Source organism: Esox lucius, chromosome 17 (genome assembly GCF_011004845.1).
Source record: "Esox lucius isolate fEsoLuc1 chromosome 17, fEsoLuc1.pri, whole genome shotgun sequence".
Taxonomy (NCBI): domain Eukaryota; kingdom Metazoa; phylum Chordata; class Actinopteri; order Esociformes; family Esocidae; genus Esox; species Esox lucius.
The window spans coordinates 7,900,508-7,915,394 of NC_047585.1; the positions used below are offsets into that span (position 1 = coordinate 7,900,508).

General features: G+C 39.5%; 1 long non-coding RNA gene across 1 annotated transcript in view; it reads right to left on the reverse strand.

Moving 5' to 3' along the window:
* fer1l4 overlaps positions 1-14,887 on the reverse strand; it is a 151,467-nt gene that overhangs the window by 5,467 nt on the left and 131,113 nt on the right. Inside the window, exons 40-45 of the long non-coding RNA XR_002198019.3 lie at positions 13,804-13,985; positions 8,225-8,310; positions 8,020-8,118; positions 7,357-7,598; positions 707-1,002; positions 35-135 (exon numbers count right to left, since the gene is read on the reverse strand). This is a non-coding gene — a long non-coding RNA (fer-1 like family member 4). The remainder of the gene's footprint in view (positions 1-34; positions 136-706; positions 1,003-7,356; positions 7,599-8,019; positions 8,119-8,224; positions 8,311-13,803; positions 13,986-14,887) is intronic.

Below are 14,887 nucleotides of genomic sequence, written 5' to 3' on the forward strand. Positions count from 1 at the left end.
ATGTTAATTAGAGGTCCAAATTTTTCCCCCTTACTTTGGTTTCTCAAGTGGCTCAGGTTCCTTACGAGCTTTTCCCACAGGAGCTAGCTCTGCCTCCTCAAGGGTCACCAAATGGAACTCTGCTTCCACTTTGCCCTAAACACCAGAAAAGAGTAATCATAATTAACTGAAATAAAATGATTGTATAGCGTGTCTTTGTTTTGCTATCCCAATGTATTGTGTATCACTCGTATTGAATGTAATATTGTTTTTGTATCATATTTTGTAGTTATAGGGCTAATCAGAAATGTCCCCAAAAAAATCCTCTCAGTATCTATGTGTCCATTCCTAAGCCATTTGAGGGGGCCCCAGTCCGCTAGTGAGCCCCGGACCAATGGGGAGGAAGGGGCCCTGAAATCAAATTTTTCTAATAAGATTCTACTAGTAAATAAAGGTCACCCCAAAGCTACTAGAAGTCAAATAAATAACTCAGCTATGCACATTAAAAGTGACTGAATCAATCAACAACAGCACAATAAGGTAGAAGACAGTTAAAAATATCTGAAAATACCAAACTTGCACCACCTTTAGAGCATTAATTGTATTGTGTTTATGCAAACTAGGATCCTCACATTAACCTCACTATTTATGTGAGACCCACAGCAGGATTTACTCCTGCCCATCCGTTCTAACCCTCAAGGTCAGGTATAATCTAATTCTGCCTTACCATTAGGAGATAAGTGCTCCCATTGTTGTCAATAAATTGAATGTCCTCTGTCTTCATCTTGCTGTGCCTGCCCTTCCTTTTCTTCTTTTTCTTGTTCTTTGCGTCCTCTGCCTCTTTTTCCTCCCTCTCAATGTCTTCCTGACTCTTGAGCTTGATGAGAGGCCACCATCCTTTCATCCTCTTGCTACGGAAGATAGAGAAGCGAGGGCTGGCCCTGTCCTTGGCCATCTGTATGCTGCACTGCCCTGAAGTTTTGGCCGCTCGGACCATGTCATTCAGACGCAGTTCAATGGAGCCTGAAAGATAGAATAAGAAAAAAGGTCTCAAGAAATCTTTAGTAGGTAAAGAGTATCTAGCTAAACAATAGTTTCTGTAACAATTTAATATCTACTTCATAAAAAATGAACTAGTTCAATAAGCATATCCCATTGCTTTGAGACTGTAGGAGTAAACGGGCATCCGGAGAGCTGGACACTGTCACTAGTCCGCTTCCTTAACAAATACAACATGTCCTTCTGACTGCAAAGCAAGAAAGGGGTTTGGGATAATGCACATTATTGTATGAACCATCATCCCTAAATGTTGTCCAAATTCTACATTGTCCTTCTGAATGTAAAGCAAGACAGGTTTGGTTTATTGCACATTGTGGGTAGATGATATGAAAAATTAAACTCTGATGATGTTGATTCTACTGCTAGTTTGGCTGATCTCTATTCTTCTGACTATGTGATTTCCCAAGAGCCTCTGTTTGCTACAGTGTTGGCACAGGGCTCGTTTCTTCAAAAAGGAGATACCATCTTTTCCCTCTTGCTCACTTACCCATTTACTCTTTTGAATTCCATGCAGCCAATGTGACTTTTGCACTCATGCTTAAAATGTTTTAATCTTGAAATGTTGAAATGCTGATTAGTTCATTCTCAAATGATGGCTTATCAGTCTTATTATTGGGTGACTTCCAATGTTATTTAAGTAATTTATTTCCACTTCTTTTTTCCACTCCTTCCTTCTTTTGACCTCACCCTATTCCTGTCCTACAGAGCAGGGATTGCAGTTGATCTAATCTTCACTAGATGCTGTCTGTCAACAAATCCCTGGGACGCCTGGTGTTCAACCTTTTCTGGTTCTCTCATGTCACCCAGCTTATTCGCACACTACACTGGCTTCCATTTGAAGACTGAATCTGCTTCAAAGCTATGGTTCTTGCCTACAGAGCAACAAGCAGAGTTTCTCCTACCTACCTTCAGGCAATTTTCAAACCCTACAGCCCTACATGGGCTATTTGTTCAGCCATCTCTGGGCTCTTGGCCTTTCAGCCCCTTCGAGGCAGTTCCCGATCCATGCTGTCAAATCTTTCTCTGTTCTTGGACCTCATTGGTGAAATCCATTGGTGAAATCTCAATGGTAAATCCAACCACAATATATTTAGCAATATATTCATATTGCCTCATTAGTTAATAGCTAGTTGGTTTTATTAGGAGTCTGGGAGGCTATTCATGAATATTTAAGAATGGTTAATTGATGGGGAGTACTTAGATTATCATTAGGGAGTGAGATTGACCTCCCCCACACACACACTTTTGAGAAAGTAGGGTAAACACTACATTAAGGCTTCACAATCTCTCAGTATTTAAATTCCTAAACAATTCCAGCTTCCAGAGAGATCTTACTAGCAAGTGCACAAAGTGAGTGGAAATACAACGTCCAGAGGAACTTTAAATGAATAAATAACTGCTCTTCAAGCCCCCTTCCTGGCTCACCACAGTCACTTAAAGTCTATACGTGGGCCGACTCAACTAAGCTTCTTTTTCTTTCTTGTTAGCTAAAGTATTTTCAGTATTAGCAGTTGATAAAATGGCACAAAACCGACCAAACATCCTTATTTTAAAAAAATGTATGTTTTTAACTACCATTTTTTTTTAGAATGATCTCATGGAGTAAAACTATTTAGCCATATGGTGTTATTGGAATTTCTGGTGACTCTGAATGATTATTTCAGTTTTACTATATTACTTTTCTCACTGAATTTGGTTAGATGACAAACTATAAATAAATGTAATTAGCCACTTTTATGTCAATAATGGATGTATGTGCATGCTTTCAATGTTGTCCTGAAACCTATGGATTCAATGTATCAAGCAACTCTGCATTTTATAACATGTTCAAACTTTCCAAGGGCCTACGCTGAATTAGACAAGGCTGCATTTAACTACCATGCCCCATAATCATGGAATGCCTTGTGGATTAAGTATTGGTGCCTGTAAGGCTGTTCAAATGTCTGATACAATACTTTGTTTTACAGGTTAATAAAGATGAAGATCAAAATATGTAACAATGTTGTCACAGCTAAAGCAAGACATTGGGGAACCTCAGATTCATGGTACTTACAATATACATTTGAGATAAATGTCATTTGCAGGTTTTAAATGTTATCTTTACTAACATCTCTAAAGATGGCTCATTGGCTTTGCAGTAAGCCTGTGAACTTGCTGCACAAGCTCATGGAGGAGATACTAGAAAAGGTCAAATTCAAAAATCATCATCGAGTTAGTGGTAAAATGAATCAGGGGGTAAGTTGACCCAACCCCTGTATCTAAACAATGTGGGAGAGGGAATTATGGGAGAGGAGGTTTGGCCTCCATCAGAAAAGCAGAATTAAAATTTGGTACAGAAACCTTTGTTTGCAATTACAGAGATCATACGTTTCCTGTAGTTCTTGACCAGGTTTGCACACACCGCAGCAGGGATTTTGGCCCACTCCTCCATAGAGATCTTCTCCAGATCTTTCAGGTGTTGGGGCTGTCGCTGGGCAATATGGACTATCAGCTCCCTCCAAATATCTTCTATTGGGTTCAGGTCTGGAGACTGGCTAGGCCACTCCAGGACCTTGAGATGCTTCTTACGGAGCCACTCCTTAGTTGCCCTGGCTGTGTGTTTCGGGTCGTCGTCATGCTGGAAGACCCAGCCACGACCCATCTTCAATGCTATTACTATTACTCTTGCCAACCAGGTAATAATACACAACTCAAGCAATAAAAAGGTGCAGGTAGAAATATATAATGTCAATCTATACTGAACAAAATTATAAACGTAACACTTTTGTTTTTGCCCCCATTTATGAGGGAAGGAGGTTGTTGGCCAAGATCTCGCGATACATGGCCCCATCCATCCTCCCTTCAATACGGTGCAGTCATCCTGTCCCCTTTGCAGAAAAACATCCCCAAAGAATGATGTTTCCACCTCCATGCTTCACTGTTGGGATGATGTTCTTGGGGTTGTACTCATCCTTCTTCTTCCTCCAAACATGGCGAGTGGAGTTTAGACCAAAAAGCTCAATTTTTGTCTCATCAAACCACATGACCTTCTCCCATTCCTTCTCAGGATCATACAGATGGTCATTGGCAAACTTCAGACAGGCCTGGGCATGCGCTGGCTTGAGCAGGGGGACCTTGCGTGCGCTGCAGGATTTTAATCCATGACGGCATAATGTGTTACTAATGGTTTTCTTTGAGACTGTGGTCCCAGCTTTCTTCAGGTCATTGACCAGGTCCTGCCGTGTAGTTCTGGGCTGATCCCTCACCTTCCTCAGATCATTGATGCCCCACGAGCTGAGATCTTGAATGGAGCCCCAGACCAGTGGAGATTGACCGTCATCTTGAACTTCTTCCATTTTCTAATTATAATGCCAACAGTTGTTGCCTTCTCACCAAGTTGTTTGCCTATTGTCCTTTAGCCCATCCCAGCCTTGTGCAGGTCTACAATTTTATCCCTGATGTCCTTACACAGCTCTCTGGTCTTGGCCATTGTGGAGAGGTTGGAGTCTGTTTGATTGAGTGTGTCTTTTATACAGGTAACGAGTTCAAACAGGTGCAGTTAATACAGGTAATGAGTGGAGAACAGGAGGGCTTCTTAAAGAAAAACTAACAGGTCTGTGAGAGCCGGAATTCTTACTGGTTGGTAGGTGATCAAATGCTTATGTAATGCAATAAAATGCAAATTAATTATAAAAAAATCATACAATGTGATTTTCAGAATTTTTGTTAAAGTGTACATATGATAAATTACAGACCTCTACATGCTTTGTAAGTAGGAAAACCTCCAAAATTGGCAGTGTATCAAATACTTGTTCTCCCCACTGTATTAATGGCAGACATAAAATTGTCCCAATCAGTGCACAGCGTCATAGGCATTGTTGATTGTTGATTAAATTAGTTGGCATATGGTGGCCACTAAGTTATGTAATTCCAGCTTTTGAAAATACTTGTTTGTGTAAAGGGATAAAAGTTGCTTCCTGTTAAGTTTTGTCAAACAGGCTTGGACTGGTTCGGACCTGAATGAACTGGGCGCCCTAGCTAACGCAAAACTTAAAAAATTGTCTTAATCGTTTGTGCCATTAAAGTTTTAGTTGGGCCTGCTATCATTTCAGAGATATAAAAAAATATTGTATAGGTCATTCTGAGGTCACCCAGCCCACCAACATGCTCCATATTCAACCAAAGTAGTCCAGTTTTTTTGTATTCTGTTCATGCTGGTTTGTGCTGTTAAAATTTTTGTTTGGGCTGCATTCAGTGTTTTTAATATCAGACATTTAATTATAGGCAGTGAGCCCCCCAACATGCCCCAAATTTACTCAAATTAGGCTAAATTGTTTGTGCTCCGTTTGTGCTGTTAACATTTTCGTTTGTGCAGCTGTCATTTTTTTATTTGTATTAAATAATATTTTATAGGTCATTTTGAGGACCCTCAGCCAAATTCACTTCTGGGACATTTTGTCTTTTTTGCAGAAACGCCTTCTTGAAGTTGAGAACTTGAATGTGTACTTATTAACTAACTAGTATGCGAAGTGTAAATACAAATAAAATGTAAACACCACTTTAATCAGTGGAAAATACCCAACTTTTCCTGTATTGGCTGGGGTAATGAAGGGGCTAGCCATGCTGATTTACTGAGTTCTGATTGGTCTATGAAGTCACAGGCTTATAACGCAATTACTTCGTTAGTATCATTGTGACCCCGGGAATTTCAAACATGGACAAGTGCAAACGTGTTGCTAGAGCGCGCAATCACTTCCTTGAATTTAGCTGCTGTTGTTAACAAATCTGAATGGGAACAGGTTGTGAGAGAATAATTTCTGGAGGACAATGATGCCTCAATGAGGAAACCCCAGACTTGGATACAGTTCAAAATGTTGTCAGAGAATGAGATGTAGTGTTGTCACAGATGCAGACCGTGTGATGGAATCAGTGGAATATCCTGCAGTGTACGAGAAGGAAATTGACAAAATACAGGCATTTCATTGCAAATGCAGAGATGGCCAAAAAGAAAATGCCAGAGTGGCCTCATTTGAATACTTAAATTGCTGGGTGGGGTTAAGGCCTAAGAGGGTGTGAACTACGCTGAAACTTTTCAGGGCCTTTTTCTCAGAACTAAGTAGACTTTTAAAGCAGCATATCTTTCCATAACGTTATCAAACAATGTTGTATGATATACCATTACAAAGCCTCTATAAAATGCAATAAAAAGCCAAACTCAAATTTTGCGATAGGGTTAAATCATTTTTAAAGTAGTTCAGTTTTTTTTTTAATCAATACTGGACAAGGCAACACTGACACTCATTCATGTGCTACTTGATTGAAAGCTCACATCTCATAGTTTGCTCAAGTGTCCAATTACATTGTTCCAAGCATAAAACACTGCAGTCCAATGAGGACAGTTCAATCAAATCAAACCCATTGCAATTGGACAAAGTTTACACAATCCAAATGAAATCTTTTGCATTTTGACAATGCACAAGTGTACACAATGCAAATGCACTGTGTATCTATTTATTTATAAATGTAATTATCTATGCAATTATTTATTTATATATTTATTTAACATTATGTCACATTTAGTCCTCCATACCCCTTAGCTGCTATCAGCTGACAATCAATCGCGCAAACTCCCGACAGTGCAAGCAACATGCCGAATTTGCTAATGGCTAAATGGGGCTGGGATGATTTCAATGACACACTGATTAGATAGTAGCTCAGAGCCTGCTGTATCTACTACGTGTGAGATTTGTTTGAGATTTTCCCACTGAACACATGAAAAGTTTATTTATTTCTGCATTTTTTGTGAGGTACATTACATGATATTACCGAAGCCTGAGTGGTGTATACTATGATTCTCAAGTAAATGAACTTGAGTGCATGTTCCTCAAACTCTAAATGTTTCAGTGCTTCTGTCAAAGACTCTTTCGTCACAGTTGATTTGTAATTTGATTTGTAATCTTAGTTGTGAGTTTGCTATGATTCAATGCTGAGTGTGCTTGTGGCAACAAATGTGTAACCTGAATATGTCTCCTGATGTGTCATGATGTCTCTGACCTGAGGCAATTGTTCGTAGTTTACCCTGCCATTTTTGTGAGTTTACTGATCATTAAGTGGCACCCTCTTTTTTTTACTTTTAGATGCAATTTGCAGATGCACATTTTATTTAGCAGATGCTATTATCGATAACCAACCTATAGCCAGGCATGCATACACAATACTTACGGGTGTCCCCAGACTCAAATCCACAACACTTGGTCTAGCAAGTGGCATAGAATGACCGACTGACACTCATAACAGAATTGAACCACACAGACACAAACTCATTGTGACCTCTCTCACCCAGGAAGTCATTGGCGGAGATGAGGTCATAGTCCCAGACCTGAAGCACAAGAACAGCAGGCTGGCGAAACTCGGATTCCTCCAGAGAGAATATAGACTCCTTTTTCTTATAGATGATCTCTTTCTCAGTGGGGAGGTAGTCAAACCGGAAAACAAAACGCCAATTGAAGTTCCCTTCTCCAGTCATGGAGTTGAAATGGACATCAGTCTCTTGTTTGTTCCCCTCTAAGCCTTTAATCCAGCTGTATACAGTGACAAAAAATTGCATGTCAATACAGACAAAATATGTCCACAATTAATGTGTACATCATCCATACACTTAATTAAAACCCATTAACCGTTTTATAAAGGGAATATCTGGTAAGTAAACCAAGGAAAATGTGACATTTTCATAATCCCCATAAGGGAAAAGGCTATAATTATTGGGTGATGAATTAGGTTAATGGTAAATACCTTCAGTAATAATTAAAGTTAAGGTTACTATTGTGTTAGGGTGGTTGGAGTTTAGGTTTAGATCTAGTGTTGTGCGTTAGGTTAGTTTTTTGGTGTTAATGTTAAGGTTAGGGAAACAATTTTTCAAAGGGAATAATGATAAGGGTCTCAAAAAGGTTAGCACAATGTCAAATGTGTGTGTAAATGTGCATAGATGTGGTTTTAACTGACCCTTTCATGTATATATCACTGGATGGATTTCCAGTGAAAGGGTTGACATCATCCAGGACAACGTCGTCAGTATTCCAGATGATCACACGCAACTCATAGCTTCAGTGAGAGAGGAAAGTGGGTGTTGGTTATTTATCTTCGGGATGTGAATTCTAGAATGTAATGCAAAAATGTGCATCAAATGAACTGTTAAACGTAAGATTACCTTATAGGCAGCCGGGGTTTGATATTTATAGGTGGAGGTGCTGGTACATCCGTAGGAAACATATCAATCCACATGTGAACATAGCCCTGAGAAAACCGGATACAGATCAGTAAGGACAAGAACTAGTGAAACCTAAGTGTTATATGGTAATAAGAGACACAAATTGGGGCTTGGACAGGTAAAACATGAATGAATAAATAAATAAAGGCCATGTCTACAGAACAGGACATGTACTGGTGGAACAGCAGACCTGCCAACCGTGTCAAACTTCTTAGAGTATCAGACGTATGCATCAAATTGTGGTTCAGACCTGCCATTTGCACTTGCATTAGTCTTCATTGCACATCTATACATCCCACTTGTACATACATTATACTTGATACTTGTAAATTTTCTGCCCTCTCGTATTTGCACTTCTGCTTAATTGATAACTGCATTTCATTGTACTGTACTTGTACGTTCAATGACAATAAAGTTGAATCTAACCTAAAGTTTTTCTAAGGATACGCCCCCAAGTTTAGTCTCTAAAGTAGAGGAACGTTTGTTAACTCTCAAACAGGGCCAATCACAGGTATTGGCTTTTTAGACACAGTATTTCTTTGGTAGCCAATGGGGCTTTCGGCCGGATTTCACTACTGGGACATTTTGGGTCCTAGATTCATTTCTGTAACAGATACAACCTATAATAAAAACACATAAAAACAGACTTCTGGGTCACTATTTATAAAACTCATCTGTTTGAAAGGCAAAAAAAAAAATTCGGAAAACATTTCTGCCATTCAGCATCAAGATTTTTTTTAAAAACATTATGAGATTTTGTGTCAATGGTATTTCCTCATACTTTCATGCCTTTAATATCAAATTACACTGTAATTGGGTTGAAAATAATGAATATAATATATATATAATAGATTATATATAATATAATAATATAATATAATAGAAGGTAAAAAATATAGGCACCCCCAAAAAATGTGGTTCTTCAACCTAGAAATGAAACACTATAACATGAAAGATTATAAAGCAATAAAACGGTTCCTTTACGTGTAATGACACAAAACGCACTAGATCGCTAGTTACGTTTGGACTTATATATTTTATAAACTCAGAAAAATTACCAACTTCTTCCCAAAAACTCAAGAACATCCCCATACTATTTTGACTAAATATTTATTTTTATATCTTATATATAATACAAACGATGTTTTATGGTTCAAAACATCATATATAGTGATGTACACGCTTGTAATATTTATTCTGGTGTACAAATGAGCCTTTCTAAGATGCATAGGCAATGTCGTTGCCTGGTGAAAAGTTCTCATAGCAACCCAAACTATACAGCTATACAACCCATATTATACACGGAAAACCCCAATTATACACGGAACGCTTCAGGAAAGTGGCTACAAATAATATACCATTGGAATCGGACGATTATGGCGAATCCATTTTTCGAAATATTTATGCAAATGAGCACTGTCCGCGATATCGCGGACGTCGACCATGGATGGTATGAACACAAAGCAAAATCATTTTGAAAACATAAAAACAAATGATCGCATGGACACAGACTGCAAACTAGCTTTACAAAGCTTTGTAAGCTAACCGCAAAGGAATTCTGAACACTGTTCGCTAGAACAAAGGGGCCTATTGTATTTCTGGTTATATATAATAACTGATTATGATTGGCAAGAATTGAACCGAGAGTTAAGAGCGAATCAAATTGGTGCTTATAGGGTGTTACATGAAAAATAACGTATAATGGAGCATTGGCATCTGTTATGTTTCAAATCTTCCATTCACAGGATTTGTTTTTAATTGCTAAATGTGGAGACTGCTTAGTTTGATGTAAGGTGTAACATTTTAATGGCTGAATAGAATAGATTTAACCTGCTTATTAATCAACATTATGGCAGCTATCATGTTATGTTTGGATAGTGAATCCTTCCCTATAAAAGGTAGAATCTTTCACAGTACACACAGTACACACAGGATAAGTCTTTTGTATGATATTTTAGCATGGATCATGATACGGACAATACTTTTTTTATTGTTCAATGGACTTTGGGGGACTGTTTAATCATGATATTACATTACATCAGATTTTCTGCTGAACACCGTTAACACTGATAGTAGCCTGTTGAAGTCAATATGTTTCTTGACCCTTATAATCTGAGGTGGGGGAGGGATTGATGACAGTCATACATTGAGTTGTGTGACAGCGTGAGGTGTGTCAATTGTCTTGTTTACATTCATTTTCATTTAAAGAACAATAAGACCTCATTGGTCACTTACTCCTTTTTTTTGTTTTGTCTTAATCATTTGTAACATGAGTGTATGGGCCTTTTCTTTTCATTAGGAACTGAACTGTACTTGTAATTTTTTATGAAACGTAATGTTTTTTGCTTAAATGTTTGATAGAGGAGAGTGCTGATGTGTATTAATGTATGCTTGTTTATGTTTAGATAACAAAAGAACATCTGTACACAGGAAGTCACGTTCATTCAAAGCACAACAGTAAGTAGCCAATGGGCTACGGAGTGAGATAAGCTTGAGTTTGTTAGACTGAGTATCTGTAACATCAGACTATCAAATGCTGAACAATAGACTATCAAATGCTGCAATAAATCATTTAATTACTCTCTCCTGTGACAACTGCGACCTCTGCTGGTTCACCTCCCCCTGCAGTGGGCGGGCCCCAGCGGTCGACGTCACCGGCCTTCTGACACCACCGTCTCATCATACATTTCACCTGTGTCTCGTTTAGTGCACCTGTTCCTCATCATCGCTGTTTCCCCCGGTATATATGTTCCCTCTGCTCCCCCTGTCTTTGTGTGTGATTGTCTCTACCTGTGTGTAGAGCTGTGCTACGCTTTGTTCAGCTTACGCTGTATATGTTCGAGTGGATACGATTAAATATCCTTCCACCACGCCTTCTCCTGCTCCTCCTTGCTCCTCAAACCCCGAAGCCGTGACATCTCCCTTGACAACCGGGTAAGCAATCATTGTTTCTAACACAACCACACCGTCTTTTTCCAGAGGAGACTGTATTTCTCCTGAGGTTACCTGTGGGTTTGTCTTTGTGTCCTGAACAATTATTCTGGCAGTTTTGGCTGAAATCTTTCTTGGTCTACCTGTCCTTGGCTTGGTATCAAGAGATCCCTGAATTCTTCAATTGAACAGTACTGACTGGCATTTGCAAGGCTTTGGATATCTTTTTACATCCTTTTCTATTTTTATAAAGTTCCATTACCTTGTTCCGCAGGTCTTTTCACAGTTCCTTTCTGCTCCACATGGCTCAGTATCTAGCCTGCTTCATGCATCCATGTGAGAGCTAACAAACTCAGACTATTGTTATGGAATTTCTTGAAATAATATACATTTCAAAATCCAATAACCTATTTATACACAGACACTAATTGCAATTTAAAAAGCCACAGGCATGGGAAATTCAACCTGAATTGCCATTTTCATCTGTGTGTGTCACCTTGTGTGTTTGTAACAAGGCCAAACATTCAAGGGTATGTAAACTTTTGATCAGGGCCATTTGGGTGATTTTTGTTAGCATTATGATTAAAAAAGGAGCCTAACAACTATGTGATAATAAATGGCATCATATGATAAATAAAATACAGGTTTTTTGCATGATCAGTCATATTTTCAAAATCAAAGATTCACAATTTCTGCCAGGGTATGCAAACCTTTGAGCACAACTGTACATCACTGGACATTTTTTAAATTGATTAAATCTCAAATCTAGTGCAAGGGCATTTTAGAAGCATTGTCTCTATAGCTAATACCGGACAAAAATTCACTAATTATCGGGCAGTGTGCTAAACTCCTGACTCAATTTAATGCCAAGATGTTTATATTTTTTGGGGATTATACTTTTTTTTGATCAAAATTACAGTTACAGTCCATCACGTAACTTTTTGGCCACTAACTTTTCCTCATCGATCTCTGTTGTTTCGTTGTCTCCCTGAGCCACACTCATCTTTTTACTTTTCTGTCCTTTTTCTATTGCTCCTCTGACGTGTTTTGCTATCTCTGACGTCACGTGGTATGCTCCATGGAGTATGTTCGTGTAATGGACCCGTGCACTCACACTTTCATGTGACAGGGCAACTAGCCAATGAAACATGAACATTATATAACGGTTTCAAGCGGGCTATAAATCTAACACAACTAAGCCACACAGCCAATGTCTCCACAAAATAAACAGAATATCGCATACTTTCCATGACATTTTTTATTTTGATAATGCACAACGTGATATTGCGAAAACAGTATTGAGCCAATATATCGTGCACCCCTAGCATGGACTTCACTAGACCTCTGAAGGTGTGTTGTGGTATTTGACACCAAGTCGTTTGCAGCAGATCCTATAAGCCCTGTGAATTGCGAGTTGGGGCCTCCATGGATTGGACTTGTTAGTCCAGCACATCCCACAGACGCTCAATTGGAATGAGATCTGGGGAACACCTTGAATTCATTGTTGTGTTCCTTCAAACCATTCCTGAACCATTTTTGCTTTGGGGCAGGGCGCATTATCCTGCTGAAAGTGGCCAATGCCATCAGGAAATAACGTTGCCATGAACGGGTGTACATGGTCTGCAACAATGCTTAGGTAGGTGGTACATGTCAAAGTAACATCCACATGAATGGCAGGACCCAAGGATTCCCAGTAGAACATTGCCCAAAGCATCACACTACCTCCGCTGGCTTGCCTCCTTCCCATAGTGCATCCTGGTGCCATATGTTCTCCAGGTAAGCAACCCACATGCACCCGGCCATCCAGGTGATGTAAAAGGAAACATGATTCTTTAGACCAGGCCACCTTCTTCCACTGCTCCGTGGTCCAGTTCTGATGGTCACGTGCCAATTGTAGGCACTTTCGGTAGTAGACAGGGGTCAGCATGGGCACCCTGACTGGTCTGCAGCTACGCCGCCCCATACGCAACAAACTGCGATGCACTGTGTTTTCTGACACCTTTCAATCTTTACCAGCATTAACTTTTTCAGCAATTTGAGCTACGGCCTGTTGGATCATAACACACAGGCCAGCCTTCGCTCCCCATGTGCATCAGTGAGCCTTGGCCGCCCATGACCCTGTCGCCAGTTTCCTGCTTTTCCTTCCTTGGACCACTTTTGATACTGACCACTTCAGACCGGGAACACCCCACAAGGGTGGGACCTGTTGCTCTCCCTTGATACTCGAAAAAGTGTGTATGAATCGGTTATATTTCTTGGGAAAATGAGAATCTCGGAAAGGATGATTGTTTCTCTTAGCACAGAAAACAAACAAACAAAATGAGTTGTGTAACGATGGAAATCTATAAAGAGTGAGACCCATGTCTTAGGGTCCACTTTTCTAAAGATCAACGCGGCTTTTATGATCTTCATTAAAGTCTATTTTTTCAAACTCCTGAGTTATGACATAATCTTTGCGGGAAAAAAGGAAATATTTTCCACAACAAGTGTTAGTTGCTAGAGTGTTTTTTTAAGCACTTTTAAAGGTTTAAAGGAAACATACTGTATGTTTTGATTCATTTGATTGATTAGCTGTAAAGTTCACTTACCTGAGGCAGTCCTGGTTTTTCAGAGTTGAGGAGAGAACGCACCTCCACATGCTCTGGTACAAGGGGACAGGCTCCCTCACAGAACTCCCTCATCTCCCCCCAGCGGTGCAATACACTAAGGGCCTTGTGCTCCTCCATCTCCTGCAGATCTTCTTCCGTCTTCTTGTTCTTCTTCAGCAACTCTGTGTACACAAAGGACTATGAGAGAGTATCATTTGTTTATGGCAGGGGTGTCAAAACAGTTCCACGGAGGGCCGAGTGTCTGCAGGTTTTAGTTTGTTCCTAAAAATTTGGTTCCCAGTTCAGACCTAAACAACCAGGTAGAAACTAATCAATTAGTGACCTAATTAATCAATCAAGTACAATGTGAGAGCGAAAACCTGCAGACACTCGGCCCTCCATGGAACCGTTTTGACACCTCTGGTTTATGGTATGATCTGCGCCACATACAGCGCCCTGCACAAGGACTGGGACAATAAATATAAAATTGCTATTTTTTGTTGTATGCTCAAGTTGTTTTGAAAATATGACTAAAAGATGAAAATGGGGCAAATTTACAGATGTCATATTTTATTTCTGTCCTGTTTAACACTTACATTAAGAATACCAGCACTCTCAGAGTTCCATCCCGTCACTATATGTGGGCATAAGTATTGGGGCATTTGGCTCACAAGGGTTTCTAATTTATCTGTTTTTTCCTGTTGCACTGATTGTTCACACATCAAAGAGCTGTGGCTGTGTAGTCTCAGTTCCATCCTTTGCTTTTCCCTTTGGAGTCTGGGTCTGGTGTCATTATACAACATGAAAACTAGAGAGCTTTCTATAAAAGAAACCAAGTGATTAAGATGCTTAAAAAGAATTGGAACTCAATTTGGACTATTGCACAGAAGTTGAGCATTGCTAAATCAATGGTTTAGAATGTCCTGGAAAAGAAACTTCTGGTGTTTTCAGCAATGAGCAATCATGCTGCACTGTCACTCATACAGTTTTGGAAGTTCGTTGATCATTCACTACAGACTTTTTCTCTACTTACGCTTGCTGTGATTTCTTTGTCCTGCCACCGATTTGTTTACCAACAAGCCGA